This window comes from Microtus pennsylvanicus, chromosome 2 (assembly GCF_037038515.1).
Source record: "Microtus pennsylvanicus isolate mMicPen1 chromosome 2, mMicPen1.hap1, whole genome shotgun sequence".
NCBI classification, from domain to species: domain Eukaryota; kingdom Metazoa; phylum Chordata; class Mammalia; order Rodentia; family Cricetidae; genus Microtus; species Microtus pennsylvanicus.
The window spans coordinates 108707116-108724631 of record NC_134580.1 but is presented as its reverse complement, the minus strand read 5'-3'; the positions used below and the strand labels follow the sequence as shown (position 1 = coordinate 108724631).

General features: G+C 44.5%; 1 protein-coding gene across 7 annotated transcripts in view; it reads right to left on the bottom strand.

The window, feature by feature from the left end:
• The window catches only part of Ptpra (protein tyrosine phosphatase receptor type A), a 99437-nt gene extending 88360 nt beyond the window's left edge, over positions 1 to 11077 (bottom strand). For all 7 annotated transcript variants that reach the window (XM_075962170.1, XM_075962169.1, XM_075962168.1 and 4 more), the window contains exon 1: positions 10780 to 11077. The gene's annotated coding sequence lies outside the window, so the exon portion shown is untranslated. The remainder of the gene's footprint in view (positions 1 to 10779) is intronic.
• Positions 11078 to 17516: the final 6439 nt, after the last annotated feature.

The window sequence follows — 17516 nt, the reverse complement described above, 5'->3', positions numbered from 1 at the left end:
AATGGATGGCTTGTGTTTGTTTAAGATAAGGTCTGACTTTCTAGCCCATGGGAGCCCATGGGAGCCCATGGGACTCTTCTTGCCTTAGCCTTCCAAGAGCTAGAATTTCAGGTGTGGTGCACAGGCTTTGGGTGACTTCTTTTTAAACATTACTTTCCATACAGAAAGTTTTAGTCCTTTAAGTGAAGCCACCAAGGCTCAGCGAACATAAGTGAACTCAGTTCTGCAGCCATCAAACTCAATGCACACGGAATGTAAATCCATGCCTCAGGAAAGTATGTGTCAGGAAGTTGTAGACCATAAAATTCTTTCTTTTTTTTTTAAAGATTTATTTATTATGTATACAATATTCCTCCTGCATGTACACCTCTATGCCAGAAGAGGGCACCAGACCTCATTACAGATGGTTATGAGCCATTATGTGGTTGCTGGGAATTGAACTCAGGACCTCTGAAAGAACAGCCAGTTTTCTTAACCTCTGAGCCATCTCTCCAGCCCCATAAAATTCTTTCTAAGGCCAGTATTTAATCTACATGTTGTGTGGATTATCATACAAGTATATGGACTACCACACAATTTGATAAAGTAACCTGACCAAAAAAAAAAAAAAAATCACATCAGACTACAGAGATAGTTTAGCAGTTAAATGCAGGTTCATCTCCCTGAGTTCTTTAGTTCCCAGCACCAACACAGCAGCTCACAATCCTCTGTAACTACAATTCCAAGGGTTCCAATGACCTTCTCACCTCTTTGGGGACCAGACACACATGTGGTGCACATACATCCATGCAAGAAAAATATTTATAAACATAAAATAAATCTTAAAAAGAGAAAATAGCACAGAACCAAAACTGAGATCAGACTTGAAGCAGCGAAGAAATACTGTCAGAAGCTGAGTTTAGTAGTTCATGCCTATAATCCCAGCACTTGGGAGGTAGACAGAAGAGGACAGAGTTTGAAGCTAGTCTGGACTACACAGCAAGACCATCTATTTTTATAAAATAAATGTTGACACAACTCTAATATTGCTTCCTTCTTCACATACCTGTGTGTACTGTATGTCTCTTATAAGAGTACTTAGGCCCACCAGAATAACTCAAAATAATTTCATCTTCACACATCTTAATCTGCCGGGAGGACCCTTTTTTCAAATAAATTTCTTTACAGGGAATACCATTCTGTACACTTGTAGGAGGTCTAGTACTGGAGAACAAGTATAACTCTGTAGTTGGGTAGCAACGAGTCCAAGACCCAGCCCAGACACTTACAGTTCCCCTTCTCAGCCTTGCTATCTGATTCTGTAGAGTGGTGAAAGGGCTAAGTGAGATAATATGCTATACAGACAGTGAAGAAAATGCTTCTGCTTTGGGGCGAATTCATCCTTCATTGAAACTTTATAAAACCCCCTGATAGTAGACAGCTGCTTACAGCATAGTCCCTGCAGCCAACAACACTGTGTGATGTGCTTACAAACGCAGGTGGGCAGAACCCATTTTATGTGTTCTTACTACAAAAATAAAAATAAAAAAATTAAAGTCACACCCAAGGAAATTTTTTCCAGGTGGTGGACACGTCTTTTACAATGATTATGGTGATGACTGTACCATTTAACATAGTAAATCTCATCAAATTGTACACAATTAACAAATACATTTTAATGCATATCATTATATCTCATGTGATGATTTTTGCCACTTGACATAAACCGTAATCACCTGGCAAACAGGGAACTTCAATTGAGAAATTGCCTCCATCAGACTCGCCTATGGGCAGGTCTATGGGGCATTTTTTTGATTAATGATTGATGTGGAAGAGCCCAACCACTATGGACAGTGCCATCCCTGGGCAGGTGATCTTAGGTTATCCAAGAAAGCCAGCCAGTAAACAGCACTCCTCCATAGTCTCTGCTTCACTTCCTGCCTCCAGGATCCTGACTGAGTTCTCCCCTGGCTTCCCTCAGTGATGGACTATATTGAGAACGTGTAAGCTAAATAAAGCCTTTCCTTTCCAAGTTTCTTTAGGCCAGAATGTTTTATCACAGCAACAGAAACCAACTAGAACACCTCAATAAAACTGCTTAAAAAGAAATTTAAAAAAAAAGCCAAGTTGAATAAAAAAAGCTTGCTCTGTGAATGAGTCTAGACTTTAAGCCATGAAGTACTAAGATTAGATCATGAAACCAAAAAGAGCTCTCCAGGGAGCATGTAATCAAGAATGTGGAACAAGGAAGGAATAATGATTAGAGAATGTGTATGTCATATCTACCTGCAGACTGATGTGGGAAACATAGATGGGGTCACAAGAAATAGACCCACGCTGGCAAATATGAGAGACAAAACATATTACCAATGATATGAGTAACAACATCTAACATTCCGGGGTAGCTGCTGGGCTGTTCCACTCATCAAGACAAAGATTAGAAAACAGGTCCGTCCTGAGTCTGATGCAGGTGTCTGGGAAACACCTCAACAGGGAAAACAAACAAGTTGTTGTTTATCAACCAAATCTGATCTAAGGACAGTTTTTCCCCCTAATTTACAAGAAACACGAAACCATAGACATACTCATGTCCTTCCAAGAATGTGTTTGGTAAAACATGAGGCTGAGGATGGACTTAAGTAAGTCCAAGAATGGTCAAAGAAATGGCCTGAGGAAAGTGAGGAGAGACCAGAGATAAAAACAGGACAGTGTGCCTGTGCCATGTATGGAAAACTGTTCCAGATGTAAACACTATAGTTTGCTAATTTACCAAATTCTTTTCCCTTTTTTTCCCCCTACATGACCCTTCCTACAATTTTCCTCTGTTAAAACCAGGAAAGAAAAAAAAAGCAATTTCTGTGATCATTCAAGCATAGAGCACAACCACTAGCCACATTCAAGACAGCCACCCTTGGAGTCACATGTCCCTATAAACAGAGCACCCAGTCTCTCCTCCCAGTCTCAGACACCTAGCCACTGTATTACTGTAATCATAGCCCTGTCTTTTCCATCCAATAACCTTGATTCTTCAAGATGGTAAACTGCCCTCCAAAGCTGAGTGACATTACAACCCTGGAAGACAAGCTGCGAGTAAGAAAACAAAGTATTTCAAATCTACAGTACTAACACTTTTAGGTTTAGGATGTGTTTTTAAGTGTTGGTGGTTCAGGTCTAGCCAACAAAAAGACCTGGTCTTACAGAACCCGCTCTGCTGCTTTTGCAAGTTTAACTCCTTACAGTCAGATTGCTCAACTCTTAAGGAGACTGTGAAGGTGGTTCACCCTGACAGTACTGGCTGTGCCTGCAGGACTTGAATGTATAGATAAACGAATGCACTTGAAACCACTTGGGAAGCTCAATTCAATGACCAAGGGGGTTGAAAGAATTTCATCTGTGAAATTTTAACATTTATTAAGTTTCCCCATTTCTATAAAGCTACTGTTCATAACTACAATTCAACAAGACTAAAGAACACTTGGACATTACTGCCACTTTACTAAGTTCCTTTACAGCCCTCCTATACACAAAAGCCCCTCCCAATCCACACACAGAACTGTCTGCTCTCACCACTGTCTGCTCCAAGACAGCTCCTTCAAAACAGAACTTTTGAAAACTAAGTATGAATGATAGTAAGCAACCTGTAGGGCAGCAGGTCCGCCTGTCTCTGCCTCCCTAGCGCCAGGTTTACAAGTATGTGGCACCATGCCTAGCTTTTCCGCCTGGATCCAAGAGAACTGAATTGAGGTCCTGATGCTCGCCCAGCAAGCACTTTACTGACTGAGCTTTCTCCCCAAACTCCTAAGGATGCTCTTGTAAAAGGGAAGTTGGAGGTTGGAGGAAAGAGGAATTATCTTTTACTATAATTCTCTACATATTTTTAACATATAAAAGCAATAATTACTTAAAGATGCATATAATTTCAAAATGTAAAAAAAAATTAGTAAAAATAACAAAACCACATGTTATTTTATTTGAAATGCCCTGCACCCTAGTTACTCACGGTGACAACTACTGCCAGCAACACTACAGCCCCGAGTGCTCACCGCAGAAACAAACGGATCCTCTTAAACCAGAAGCAAGGACTTGAGCCACAGACAACCTCCCTGGGCTGCTGCTGCTTCTCAACTATTAGGATTTCAGACTTAAGGGCTCAGAAAACCCTCTCTAGCTAACACTAGGCTTGGGAAAGAGAAGCTCTATCTGGGAGCCACTGTGAATTCAGGCCTTGCTACAAAACCAGAAGGCTCAGCCAAGAGGAGGGAACACGGGAGGGTAGCCACAGTACAGGCAAAGGCACCAAGTTACTGACAGGCCTCACTCCTTGCGTATCATCGGAGACAGAAAAAGAACGAAGGGAAACAAAAGCACCCAGGTAGAAATATGCAGCCCTCAAACATCACAAGTCCTGGACTGTCCCCATCACTCCAGTGACAGTACTTGAAAGGCATCCATTCTCTTTACTGATGGGCAGTATCAGTTCATCAGTTAATGTTTGGAAACCACAATTCCTAACAGCTGGATTTCAATTTCTTCCTCCACACAGAAGCTCCACTCACCAATAATCCTCTCTTCCAAAATCTGGTACTTTTCTTCTTCTTTTTTTCCCCCCAAGGGTTTCTCTGTGCGGCCCTGGCTGTCCTGGAACTCACTCTGTAAACCTGTCTGGCCTTGAACTCACAGGGATCCACCTGCCTCTGCCTCCTGAAGTGCTGGGATTAAAAGCCTATGCCACCACCTGGTCCCCAAATATAGAACCATTAACACTTTTCCTGCTTACTCATATTGGTCCATATGTCCCAGATGCATCACCACGCCTTCACACTAAAACAGATCCAAATGCAGTTGCCAATTTCAGGGGGTCTGATGCCCTGGGAATCTGACACCCTCTTTTGGCCTTTGCAGGCACCAAGCATGCAACTGATGCACAGACATACATTCAAGCAAAACATTCATTCACATAAAATAAAAAATTTTTAAATGTTTTCATGTGAGCCTTCAAGCTGTAAAGTGTTTGCCATGCGAGCCTGATGGCCTGAATTCAATCCCAGAACCCATGTAAAGGAAGGAGAGCGTCTACTGCACAAAGCAGTCTGATATGTGTGCTGTGGCGTGTGTACCTCTCTTCACGTGCATCATACAAACACACTCACAATGATAACAAAAATAAAATTAAAAATTTTTATGTGATCCCTGAAACTAAATATTTTTCATTATGGTTGAAACCTACCTTCCCTTTTCCTCTCCTTTCCTTGGTGGTATTAAACCCAGACAAGCACTCTACTACTAAACTATTTTGTCATCCTTTTAAAACTTTCATTCTAGTATTCCTTAACAAAGCAGTGCAGAAGTCTGATTTTAAGTCAACACTTGGTTATAATGGACAATAAACATGGTTCCAAAAGGAAGGAGCTCTGTGATGTGATATTGTCTCTCATTCAATGACATAAACACTCTGCTTTAATTCTGGATATAGGGTTGAGGAAATGGCACAATGAGTAAAGGGTTTGCCACAGAACACGAAAGTATAATGACCTGAGTTTAGATCCCCAGTGCCCATGTAAAAGCTGGGCGCAGTGGCACGTGTCTGTAATTGCAGCATTGAGGAGACAGAGAGACAGGTGGATCCTCGGAGCTCGCTGGCTGGCACCTGTCAACTCCAGGTTCAGTAAGAGACCATTAAAAACGGTATACAGTGCAGAAGATACCCAATGTTGACTTCTGAAGACCCACATGCACACAGTAACACAAATACCCCCTGCAACACACACATCTGGGTGTGATGATCCATACATGCAATCCCAGCACTCAGAAGGCTTAAATATCAAGACCAGCCTGGGCTACAAGTTCCTCATATGTAAAATTCTGAGAATTTTTGAAAAAGACGTAACAGTTCACAGTGGCATTCTGGATCTGTAAAATCAAACCACAAATCAAAACCACTCACAGCCACTAAGATGACAAGAGCTGAAAAACAAAGACAGTAAATGTTGACGAGGATGTGGAGAAACGAACATTCTCAGGTAGCTAATGGGACTGCCAGATGAGGCACCACTGGGGCCAGAAGGCTCTACAGGTGCAGAGGGCGCACCCACATCTGCCTGCTCACAACTGCCAGTAACTCCAGTTCTGGAGCAGTGGTTCTCAATCTGTGGGTCACGACCTCTTTGGGGTTTGCATATCAGATATCCTGTATACCAGATATTAACATTAAGATATCATATCAGTAGCAAAATTAGAGTTATGAAATAGGAACGAAAAAATTTTATGGTTGGGGTCACCACAACATGAGGAACTGTACTGAAGGGAGACGAGAGCACAACAGTAGTGACTGAGAACCACTGCTCTAGAGGATCTAACAGCCTGCATGGACACACTGTACATACGTACACATAAAACAATAAAAACTAATAAACATTCCTTAAAAACCCACCTTACTTGAAGAGATCAGCCACAAATATTTTTTTAATATTCTTTGTTAGGCAGCAAAAAATTGGCTATTTGTTTTGTTTTCTTAAATGGGTATCATCATACAGCCCAGGCTGTCCTTACCTAACCCTTTCCTCGACCTCTGAGGTGACTGGGGATTACAGGTATGTACTACCAAGCCTAGCAAAAATTGGCATAAAAATTATGGAAGTTGTGATGGTTATTATTGGTTGTCAACTTGACTAGATCTGGAATTAACTTAAACACAAGTGGTTGGGTACACCAGGAGGGATATTTTTTCTTAATTAAATCATCTGAAGTGGGGAGAACGACTTTAATCTGAGTCACACCTTCTGCTGGCAGGCTAAAGGACATGGAAGAAGGAAGCTTTCTGCCTGCTTGCTCTCAGTGGCAAATCCATTTCTTCACTGGCATTAGAACCTACTTCCTTGGAATTCTGGCACACGCTGAAGCCAAGCTGAGACATCCAGCCTTGTGGACTGAATAACCTCTGGACTCTTAGACCAGACCTTCTGTTGGTAGACAGCCATTGCTAGACTAGCTGGAACACAGCCTATACGCTATTCTAATAAATCTCTCTCTCTCTCTCTCTTTCACACACACACACACACACACACACACACACACACACAGAGAGAGAGAGAGAGAGAGAGAGAGAGAGAGAGAGAGAGATTCATTCTGTAAGTTCTGTTCCTCTAGAGCACGCTGACTTATCCTCAAGTCATCAACTCTACCACAAGATAAGAAGTGAATGATAACCTGACTAGTTTGCCCACGGGGAGACAAGGAATGGAGTCTCTTCGTGTACCTATATGGGTAGAAGTATAAAACTACACATATATCTGTGTCGATGGAAGCTAGAGGACAACCTAAGGTGTCATTTCTTAGGAGCTATCCACCTTATTTTGCTTATTTATTTAATTTTAAAAATACTGTGTGTGTGTGTGTGTGTGTGTGTGTGTGCGCGTACGTTCACCCCCACAAGAGCCAGAAGGCATCCGATCCCTTGGAGCTAGGGTTCCAAGCAGCTGAGAGTTGCCAGATGTAGATACTGATAACCAAAGTCTGGTTCTCTGCAATCGCAGCGCTCACTCTTAATGGCTAGTATATTTCTTTTTCTTAAAGTTTTATTTTTAATATTTTTAATGGTGTGTGTGGACATGAGTGAAGTACCCTCAGAAGCCAGAGGCGGCAGAGCTCGGAGCTGGAGTTGTATATGCGGTTGTCAGCCAATTGATGTGCATAATAAAGAACAAAGTCTGGTCTTCTGCAAGAGCACTCAGTGTTCTTAACCAAACAACCATCTCTTTAGCTCCTATACATATATATTTCTTTCTGTTTTTGTTTGTTTGTTTGTTTTTCAAGATAGGGTTTCTCTGTATAAACAGCCTGGCTGTCCTGGAACTCTTTTTGTAGACCAGGCTGGCCTCAAACTCAGATCCTCCTGCCTCTGCCTCCCGAGTGCTGGAATTAAAGGCTTGTGCCATCACTGCCTGGCATATATTTTTAAGAAATAAAGAATAGCATTTGTCTGTGATGGCACTTTTAGAATCCCAAGAAACAGTGAAACACATGAAAATGCAAAAATAATGCAACAATGTTTACAAACCGATGCTGAGGTCCTCCAGTAATGAATGGTACTAGACAAACACAAACACCCGAGCTATAGGAAGTAAGCCACCATCATCCAGTTCTGATCTTCTTGCACAAATCACGTGACTGCTTCTGAACTAGGCTGGAGCAGGAGAGGGAAACAGGTATAGTATGCAGGAAAAGTACCCAGATAATGCTTCTAGATATTCTGATTTACATTTACTGAGCCAGTTTAGGGGACAGAATAAATGGGCACTACTTCAAAGAGGTGGCAACTTGTTGGTATGCCTACAAATAAAAACTACACAAAGGTCTTTGATCCAATAGCTCCATTTCTTAAAATACATTGTTCAGTTAATTGTATATACAAACATATAACAAAATATCTAGAAGGATATTCATTGTATTCTTGTAAGAGAAAACCTAGAAACAAATGTTTAACATAAAGCCTAGTTACAAATACATGTAACAGTCCTATGTATAACAAAGCAGCTTATTCTACAGCTGAATAACAAAATAAGAAATGCCAACACTGGTTGTTCTTCAAGAAGACCTGAGTTCAATTCTCTGTAACCAAATGGCAGTTCACAGTGGTCTACGGTTCTGGTTCCACAGACTCCAACAACCTTTCTGACCTCCAAGACACCTGGCACATGAGTTGTACAAAGACATATGTACAGGCAAAACAACCATATACACACACGTTTTAAATTAATTAAAAAAAAAGAAATGTCGATACAAAGAGTAAACAATACTTTGTGCTAATGAGGAAGGACTGTCAGGATTCAAATTCTGTTTCCTCGCCTGTCTACTCACTTCTAGTCCCGCAGAGTAGGAGGGAGCCCTTGTAATTATTGAAAAGATGAAGCAAGATAATTCATGTAAGGCATTTATTATATAGTCTGTCACAGGCAATAGAAAACAGCAATTATTATTACTCTAATAGCACCTATGATGTAACTGTTTATATCTACCCGTCCTGCATTGGTATATAATCTTCTCAAAGATAAGAATATGACTTTCTCACTTTCATTTAGAACCCCAAGTACTTTGTCTGGCAAATAGGTGGCATATGAATGTACTGAATCAAGGGGTTTGCTTTTCTGGTTCTGCATTCACCCACATACTAAGTCAGTGGCTAAAAGGTACCCAGTGACTAGTCTCCTGGATCCAACCAAGCCTTAGAGTGAGCTTATCAGGCCACTCGGGGCAGAGAGAGGGGAAAAGGAACTGAGTTTTTGGCCTTTCAAGGACAGATTAGAAGTAGGACATAAAACCTACCAGTCTCTCCCTGATGACTACTTCTGGGCACTGGGTGCCACAGAGATGGAGAGAGAGGGAATTAGAATATAAAAGTCCTAGCCCATACTCCAAGCAGGCCTTCAGGAAAAACACTAGTAAACATTGCTCTTGGCAAGTGGTTAAGAACCTACACGTCCCTGTCCTCAAGCTTCCCAAATGAAAAGAGCTCTGAAGGAAAGCCAGGAACCTGGCAAGAAAAGGTGGGAGAAAAGGGAAAACCAGAAAGCAAAAACCAAGCCGGGCGGTGGTGGCACACACTCGGGAGGCAGAGGCAGGCGGATCTCTGTGAGTTCGAGGTCAGCCTGGTCTACAAGAGCTAGTTTCAGGACAGGCTCCAAAGCTATAGAGAAACCCTGTCTCGAAAAGCCAAAGGGGGAAGAAAAGAAAAAAAAAAAAACACCAAAAACCGCCACAAGTATGAAGGATCAGGCAAACAGCTCTGAATGGCTAACAACGGCGCTGAAGAGAAGGAAGTGAAAGGATCCCAGGAAACCATAAAAGATTTCGCTTAGGCAACATTGTCAAGAGCCTTGTAGAAAATGATAACGCATTAGGGGTTTCATTCATCTCACGGGCGGAGGAAAATGAGGGAATTTTTAAGAGCACAAATGACAACGTCAGAGCTATGGTTTTGAAAGGAGGATCTAGGCAGAAGGATGTTTATCCCGTCCCTGTCAATCCTCATCCATCTTTTGGTTCTCTGGCTGCCTCAGTAGTTAACAGGTAACAAGAGATGCCATATCCGGGGACAGGAGACTGCCTTTCAACAGGGACTCCCTATCCTGGCCAAGGGCTTTGGCAAGCATTACTCTAAGAAGAGCTGGAGCATTTCTTTTTTTCCTGTCTTACAAACATCATCACTGACAACAACAAAAACTCGAACCTCTGCCTCTATGGTTTTTATTTTTAGGAGATACAATTAGGAGTTAGTCCCTTCCCCCCACCAAGTGGCAATTTTTAAGATTTGCTGAAAGTAAACAGAAGAGATGTGCGTTCCCAAGTGGCTCGTTCTGAATTCTGAGCAGCTCTGAGTCCATATTTTCCTTCTTAAGCAAACACAACAGTTGCGATCGCGCTTGGGAGAGGGCTGGGGAGTAGGACCAGGAAGGGGTTTTAAGAGGGGGTGGAAATGATCACTGCGTGAGCCACCTTTCTCCACCCACTAAATGGACCTGAGCAAATACCGTTCTCGCTGCTCAACGTTTTTTTGTTTTTTGTTTTTTTTTTCCTTTCAGAATGGACAGCAGCGCCCTGGCCAGGGCCTCAGGAGGACGTCCGCAAAGTTCCAGCCTGTCCGTGTCCCGCACGTTTCCGGGACCCCCTCCCCCTGTTCACTGTGCCAGGATGCACAAGCCGGAGGCGCTCCTCCGGGAACGGATCCAGGGACCGCTCCCACGCGCGGCCAGGCCATCCCAACCTTCCCTAGCCCACCCGACGGCGGCAGGCGCGAACGCTTACCGAGCCCGGCGCTGGGCGGGACCGCGGGGGACGCGCACGGCAGCTCCGCCTCAGCACCGCGGCGGCGGCGTCTCGGCCCGCCGCTCCCCTCAGGGCCGCCGCCCGGTCCGCTGCTCGAAGCCCCGCGGCGGCGGCGGCGGCCTCGCCTCCATGGCGAGGAGAAGCAGCGGAGAGAGGACTGAGCGGGAGGCTGCGATGGCGGCGTGGTCCAGGGGTCGGTGTGCTAGATACCCCCGCGGGTCCCTGTCAGCGCCTCGCTCGCCGCAGCCTCACTCCCGACGCGGCCTGGGCTGTAAGGCGCTTCGTCATTGGCCGTTGAGAGACGGGCGCTGGTTCGCTGACGCTGGGCGGGCGTCTCCGCCTCCGCGGGCCCCACCCCTGCGCGCCGGGCTGCGCCGCGGAGTTCCCCAGGAGCCCAGGGGGTCTCCGGGTGGAGACTAGACGTTCCCCGTCCTCCGGAGGCGCCTGTCTCCTGGCTGCAACGTCTTCTACCTCGCTACAGTCCTAGGCTCCTGGGCATGGGCTTTCTTCCCAGTTTACAGATGAGGAAACTGACACCAGGCACAGCCACTCCAGTATCTTCCAGCTGGGGAGCTTAGGCACTTGAAAGCCACCTCTCCATCCCTTTCCAAACGTGATCCTTTCGTCCGTGAACTCTCCCTCACCCATGCTGCTAGATGCTTAAAGGACGAAGGATGTAATTGCGAGGAGAGAGGTATTTGCTTAGTCCCTAGGACGGGTCTGGCTCTGCGAATGTCATCTTAAATAAACCAGTCCACATCATCCCCACCCGAACCCCAGGGAAATCTCTCTTGCTTTCCAGATGTGCATGCTGGGCCTGACTTTTTAGACTGGGCCGAAGCACGGCACGTGGTGCTCTGCCGCGGGCGGGGAAGATGCCTTTTGATATATTGCTGGTGGTGGAGGCGAAGATCGAAAGCCCTGAGTTCAGGGGCGCGGACACTGTTCTCACACGTCTGGGCGGCGGTCCCTCGCCTAGAGCTCCGAAGCCATCTGGCGGTGCTTCTGGAGGTAGCGGTTCCCAGTTGAACTCGCTTGCTGCAAGACCTGGGGCGCCAAGTTAGAACTCTGGAATAAGTGTGTGCTTACCAGAGCCAGAGCCTGGGGATGTGCATTGAAATGGGCCTTCTTTAAACTTCCTTCCCGTAGGTAGTAAAACTCCTCCTTGAGTAAGACTTAAACGTTTGTGACTCAGGTTCTCCCTCAGCGGGGCCATCCCAGAGACAGCCAACCCGAGACCTCTCTATCCAGTCTCCTAAATGTCAGATTCCAGCCACTCCTACATGTCCAAGACGCTGATTTCCTGGGAAGTACAAAGTCTATCAGGGATGCAAATACACAGCACAAAAAAAATCGAAAAGGAACTAAATGAAAGTTCTGGTGTTGTACTAGAACTCGATGAAAATAAACAAAACCCGACACAAAGCAAAAAATCTGAAAACCACTAAGTGCAGGAGGGGCTAGCTATGAGAGCAGCCCTGTGGCCTTAGAGTAAACCCTATCAATCAAGTTTTCCTTATCTACACCTAACCTACACTGCTTATTTCTATTTTTATTTGAACTTACAGCATCATAAAAGGATTTGCCATACTAATATTTGGTAACGTAATTAAAAGGAATAGAATAAGTGATTCTCCATGAGACCACGTGAAGGACACTGCTGGATTTGACTACACTTGGGAGGACTTGCGGTAAGCTGTGGAAGTCAGAGTGCCGGATTTTCAGGTCTGCCTTGTGGTGAATGACCCGATCCTACCTGACTCTTCCTGGAACCTTCCTGGTACATGCAGCTTGGCAAAGTAACCCATTCTCAGAAAACTGCAAGTTTCTTTTCTCTATATGATAGTCAAGCAGTGTGTTTTTTGCATAGGGTAACAGAACTTCAGACCAAGGTTCTTTAGTGACCCACCCTGGGTAGGAAGGTTTACTGTAGACAACTACACAGAGGGTTGTTTTTTGTTTAAGAACAGAGTCTTATTCCTAGCTGCCTTCCTGGTGAAACTGGCTCAGTTCTTGTCCTACTTGACTCCTGGTCCTTTTCAGAACCCCTACCCCATCAGCAAAGCCAAGAGTTGTCTTGGGAGACAAAAAAAGAGGAGCGAGACAAGAGAAGGCTAAGTTGGTGCCCCCCCCCCCCCCCCCCCCCCCCCCCCCCGCTCCCTATGGCACTGACACCTGCAGGTGAGAGCTGGAGTAGCAGGACTGGAGGACGGGGTTAACTGTTTCCTAAAGAAAGTCACTTCCCCCTCCAGCCACTTTTCTGTCTAGAGAGTGGGACACAGTGTTTGTCCTCTCAGTAATCCCGGGTGTAGACCATGTGCTGGCTGCCACAAGGAGCGAGTTAGAGATGTCGGCTTTCAGGAGCCCCACTCTGGGGTGTAGACGGACACCAAATTCACAAGAATGTTCGCTGAAGTGCTGACACGAAACTGAAGCCAGGGAATATGAGAGTGGAAATAAATGAAGACCAAGTGCTGTTCAGGCCACTGTTCACCTCCTGAGGGTCATTGGCTCAAGTTTTGTAACTAAGAGCATACAGGCTTTCTGTCCTAACACACTATAGCCACCATCAGACAATCTAGAAGTGTTTCTGTTCTTGGTCCCAAGAATGAATACTTGCCCAGTCCATTAGATAAGACTTGATCCCACCCAAGACCACAGACACGGGTCTGCTTGTACAATTCTCAAGATAGAAGACAATTTATACTAATTTCAGTTTAGCAAATAGAAGAAAAAGTTCCTACTTTTGGTTTTTACGTTGCAGTAAAAGGAATAGAGAACTTGGAGAGTCAATGCTTGGCAAGTATTCTGCCTTTGAATTAGTCCCAAGTACCACAATCCTAAACTTTGAGATATCATCTTACACCCGTCAGAATGGCTAAAATCAAAAACACCAATGATAGCCTTTGCTGGAGAGGCTGTGGAGGAAGGGATACCCTCATCCATTGCTGGTGGGAATGCAATCTTGTGCAACCACTTTGGAAATCAGTGTTTCGGTTTCTCAGGAAATTCGGGATCAACCTACCCCTAGACCCAGCAATACCACTCTTGGGAATATACCCAAGAGATGCCCTATCATATGACAAAAGCATTTGTTCAACTATGTTCATAGCAGTATTATTTGTTATAGCCAGAACCTGGAAACAACCTAGATGTCCTTCAATGGAAGAATGGATGAAGAAAATGTGGAATATATACACATTAGAGTACTACGCTGCGGTAAAAAACAAGGACTTCTCTAATTTTTAGATAAGAATATTTCTAAGAGGAGGGAGAAGAGGAGCAAGGAAGTCAGGACCAAGAGGGGTGCACCCACCCACGGAGACAGTGGGGCTGATCTATTGGGAGCTCACCAAGACCAGCTGGACTGTGACTGAAAAAGCAGGGGATAAAACCGGACTCTCTAAATATGGCGGACAATGAGGGCTGCTGAGAAGCCAAGGACAATGGCACTGGGTTTTGATCCTACTTCATGTTCTGGCTTTGTGGGAGCCTAGCCAGTTTGGATGTTCACCTTCCTAGACCAGGATGGAGGGGGGAGGACTTTGGACTTTCCACAGGGCAGGGAACCCTGACTGCTCTTCAGACTTGAGAGCGAGGGGGAGAGGAGTGGGGGGAGGAGGAGAGGAGTGGGGGTACGGGAAGAGGAGTGAGGGGAGGAGGGAAGGAGTGGGAGGCTGGGAGGAGGCAGAAATTTTTTTTCTCAATAAAAAAAATCTTAAAAAAATAAAAATTAAAAAAATATTTCTAAGTGTATCCACTTGTGAAAACTCAGTAAATGTGCACTTTGAGATCTACGTATATCCTGAGGTGGGTAAGTATACAGTCTCACCCCTAACCAAAGAACTATTTGCAATTGATTCCTGCTGGGAAAGGAAAAATCTGTTCTCTCAAATCAAGTGTCATTGGGTATATCCACCTCACTCCAGGGCTGACCCTATGTCCAGGAGTAGGTGGCCAACACAAAACTGACTCCATGTTTTTGTTTTTAAGTATTTTTTATTGTTTATTGGTGTGAAGGTGTCAGATCCCCTGCAACTGGATCTTCAGACAGTTGTGAGCTGCCATGTGGGTGCTGGGAATTGAACCCAGGTCCTCTGGAAGAGCAGTCAGTACTCTTAACCATCTCTCCAGCCCGTTTTGTTTTTTTTTTGATGAACTTTTTGGTTTAGTATTTTCTATCTTACTGGTGTTTTCTTTTTCTTTTTTTTAGTTTGTCTTGATTTTCCTTTTTTGCTTTTGTTGGTTTTAAGGGAGAGACAAAGAAAGAACATGAAGTTGGATGTGTAGGGAGGTGGGGAGAATCTGGGAGAAGTTGGGAAGGGGAAACATGATCAAAATATAGTGTATGAAAAAGGAAAGGTTATGGCTTAACAGTGATGTTTGTGTGTCAAGATGACAAGGGCTCAGTTGGGCTGGCTGGTATGTGCTGCATTCACGCAAAGTCCTCTGCTTTTAATCTTTAATAACTCTCCCTATGGACAAGTCCAGTGCCTTATACATGTACTTTTTATGAGATTGTAACTGCATCCATATGCCATTGCTGTAATTTCTCGTATATTTCTATGATTTCAGGTATACTGTTTACTGTTTGCATGTTACTTTGGGAGTGAGGCTTTATCATGTACACTCTAAAAGCACTGGCTAGTTCTTCTTTCCCAGAAAGAACTGCTTTTCACTAAGAGCTCAAATGTCTGCAGCAATCTTCCAAAGGGCATCAGGAGATACTCGAGCAGTGAAGACCTGTGAGGCTGACTGGGGAGAGAATGTGTCCAGAATTAGAGGTCCTTTTCCTTCCCTGGAGGTGTCTGCTTGTTCCAAGAGAAGATTAAGTCAAACTTACTCCTCAAATGGACCACAATCTTCCCAGAACCTTGCACTCCCTATCAAGAGGTGAGACTATTTCCTGTTGCAATAGGTGAGGGAGGTTTGGAAGACTACAGTCAGAATGTGGTGGGACAGGCTGGACTTCAATGCTAGATTAAGAAAGGTGACAAATTCCACTGGCTACCCGCAGAGCATACTTGCCCTTGGTTGTTAGGTGCACCGGGCTGTAGCTGTTCTGGTCCACAACCAGACATAAAAATGAGCAAGCCTTCAGGTGGTTTCAGCCCCCAGCCACCAAGTCCCCCTCAGCCTTTGAGCTTTCTTTCAGGGATATCCAGAGCTACAAGCCAGGTATAGGCATTGCTTCTTGACCCACATAACAAACTGCTCTCAGAGTAAGAAGTTGTTACTAATTTTTTTGAAGGATTTTCACAAAACTGCATTTGCAAATTAGATGGGAATAAAGGAAGTGATACCTTACCAAGCCCAGACTTTGTTTTGTTTTTTTTGAGATCGGGTCTTGATATGTAGCTCTAGCTGGCTTGGAACTTGTTATGTAGCCCAGGCTGGTAGCAGTCATCCTACCTCTGCCTCATCAATACAGGGATTTCAGTCTTGCACCACCACAGCCATTATTTATTTATTTATTTATTTATTTATTTATTTATTGGAGCCAGGGTCTTGTATATCTCCTATGCTTGTCTTGAACTCACAGCAATCTCCCTGCCTCAGCTTTCCAAGTACTGGGATTACAGGGATATGCCACCATGCCTAGCTTCTCCTGTACTTTGCAAAGATAGTTAGGACTAGGAGTGTTAAAGGGGGAAATGTCAGAAGCTCTGGTGAGGTCCTTTCCTTAGGCTTTGGTTTCTTCCTGCTAACAAGTGTGTGTGTGTGGGGGGGGAAAGGACTCACCTCATTGACAGTGGGGATTCTGCAGTCCGCTGGAGTACAGTCGGGGCTGCAGACAGCAGGCAGAAAGCTAAAGCTTTGTTGACTGGAGGTTTAGCGCTCACTGAAGTAGGATGGGATTAGGGGTTTCCAGGTCACAGCTCTTGGACAGAACTGAGATGATCTTCCACTCCTGTTTTCTCCAAGCTCAGAAACCACCCAAGAACTGCTTATTACGTATTGCCCAATAGCCAAGGCTCTCAAAGGTGTTTCCTCCAATCCTGACAATGGAATGATCATGGGCTTCCCATTTATCCTCCAATCTTTACTACAGGGCAATTTAGAGGACCTGCCTCAGTCTTACCAGTTCAGAGGGCCTGACTGCAGTTCTAGCGTGGTGTAGTCAAGCTTAGGTTCCAAATCCTTATTGATCTCTATTCAGTTTTATGTACTCGCTCACCCATTCATTTAGTGTGTGTGTGTGTGTGTGTGTGTTGGTAAAGGTCAGAGGACCGAAGTATAAACTCAAGTTGCTAGGTTTGCTGGCAAGCGCCTTTAGCTGCTGAGCCATCCTGTCAGCCCAAATTGTTCTTTTATAACATATTTGTTGTTACCAATCTCTGGTTCTCAATTTTCTTTTCTACAAAGAGAAGGATGTTATGCATCTCAGAACTGTCATGAGGAATGAATGAAATAATGACAAAGTATATAGTATGGTTCTTGTGAGAACACACACATGCATGTAATGGTTTCTGGTGTGGGTCTTCCTGGATTAGTGTTTAGATTTTATGCCATCTCTCTCCAGACCTTCCTCCAGGCTATGTATGAGGCTGCTTCTGAGAGAGCAACTATGGTAACTATGTAAATGAACAGGTCTCTCTGATAAGTTCCTATTTCCAGCCTCAATACAATCAAGTATGTGGCATTCTGCCACATATGTGGCTAAAAGGTTCTGCCTCAAGCATGCTTTTCTTAGGCTAGACAGCATACAACAACTA